General features: G+C 40.7%; 1 pseudogene; it reads right to left on the bottom strand.

The window, feature by feature from the left end:
• Positions 1-628: 628 nt before the first annotated feature.
• Positions 629-1,863, bottom strand: LOC146733633 (uncharacterized; annotated as a pseudogene).
• Between the last annotated feature and the right edge of the window lie 285 nt (positions 1,864-2,148).

Genomic DNA, 2,148 nt, shown 5'->3' with positions numbered 1-2,148 from the left:
TAGGCACCCTACCAGTATCAGTCACAGTCACATATGTTGCACCAATGGCCACTCCACTCTGCAACTCTGCAACATGAACTTCATTTCGCTCCAACAACACATTGTATGTCTGTCCAATGGGGGCAGGTCTGAGAGATCCATCAATTACACGTATAGGACGAGCAGGAATCAATACAGGTTTCTTCCCAGCAATTCTCACAGGTCTGTTCTCCACTGAAACTGCAAACACTTCTTCATTGTTTACAAACGTTGGCTTGTAAGCTTCTAGTATATAAAGAAAGTTAATCTCATTCACACTAAGCCCAGTTTGTATTTTCTCTCTAAAGTTATCACCATACTGCCCTACCAATTCATTTCTTATATCCCTAAAAACATTGGACCCTATAACACCAGGTACTCTTTTCTTTCGTGACTCAACGGGAGTATTGGTTGGGTCACGCACAACTAAGAAACCCAAATTATTAAATGTATGATTACAAATAGTAATAGACAGCTCCACATAACCAAGGTAGGGTATATCAAGGCCCTGAGAACCAGTTAACTTAATAAATGATGCAACATCTATTAACTCTGCTTTAACAAGATATTCTCTAAAAAACTGCTCCGTTACTGTTGAGACCTGGGCACCGGTGTCAAGTACACACACACCATCTGTACCTCCCAACTTTAGAACAGCTTCTGGACAATCTCCCACCACGCTATGTATAAATGAGCCTCCATCAATCCTAGTCTCACCTACCACACGGCTCTCTGCAGCAGGCTGGTTTAGTTTAAATCTTGGGGTTTAGGCTTTGGTTTGGACTTTCTCTTAGGGCAGTCTCGGTTTAGATGATCTGGTGAGTTACATGTCCAACATCGAGGTTTATTGTCAGTTGACACAGGTGAACGATTCTCAGGTTTCACAAATTTCTGTACCATTGATGTGAGGGTATCAACTTGTTTTGAAAGCATAGACACCTGTTGAGCCAGTGCTGCAACTTCTCCATCACTTTTAGATTGGTCGCTTAATACCTCACGAACAGCAGCTTCACGTTTTGTTTTCAAAGATTTGCCCCTTTGACCCATCAATTTGATAACCTGGTCACGAGCATCGAAAAAACTAAGTTCTGGCTGATCTGCATTCAGTCTTCGTAACTCCATTCGCAAACTGTCATCTCGAACAGCTTCAGCTAAACGACTTTTTAACTGACTTTCTCTACCTGGTTTGAATGACGAATCTAGTTGTGCGATTCTGTCATACAAACAAACTAACTGCAAGGAACATGCAATGATGTCTTCTCCATCAGACTGTGTATACGCAAAGAACTGTTGCTGTAGCTGGAGTAAACTATCACCGTCACCAAACACTCTTTATAAGTATTGCAAATATCTTACTTGGATCACTTTTGACGGCATCTCCACGACCAAGTATCTCACGTCTGGCCTTACCAACAAGATGTTCAATGAGAAATGCAGCCTGTTCACTCACATCTAGTCTTCTGGAGGATATAACTGCTTGGGCATCTTCAATCCAGTCCTCTACTGACAGATCACTGGCTTTTTCAGGCTTGTCATGAAACCTGTCAAGTTTCCTACTCGGAGACATGTACACCACCTTTCCCATACCAGTACCAGAGTCTGCACTGACCTTAGATGTCTCTCGTTCCAAAGCAATCAGACGCTTTACCTCCATACTAGATGCTTCAGCATCTGCCCATGCTGCAGCCACTTCCTCATCTTTTTGTGTAACAGCCAACTCCAATGCTTTAATTCTCTGCAACATCCCTTGGACATCAGCCTCAGTAGCAGCTTGCTCTGTATCAGACATGATAGTAGGATATACAGCAAAAAGAAATTGTGAACCAGCAGTACACAAATAGCATTAAACTAAAATAATCTACACTCAAGTACTAAATACATACAGTGTGACCTTAATAACAGATTATCACACAGTAAGGGATCCTATACTACTACATTCACACAATAACAGCTTCAAGTAAAATTTTTACAGTGCACCACGTGTAAAAACATACATTGCAACGATCTACTAAAAACAAGACTGTGAAAATTCTGTGAAATACACAAGTACAAAATAAACATTCAAACAATTATTATCAAACAAACTTCAATAAAAGAGTCTATTTGAAAGAGTTCACACAAACTTGTCTT

Source organism: Saccoglossus kowalevskii, chromosome 16, assembly GCF_978046115.1.
Source record: "Saccoglossus kowalevskii chromosome 16, keSacKowa6.1, whole genome shotgun sequence".
Lineage (NCBI taxonomy): Eukaryota > Metazoa > Hemichordata > Enteropneusta > Harrimaniidae > Saccoglossus > Saccoglossus kowalevskii.
This window is presented reverse-complemented; position numbering and strand designations above follow the sequence as displayed.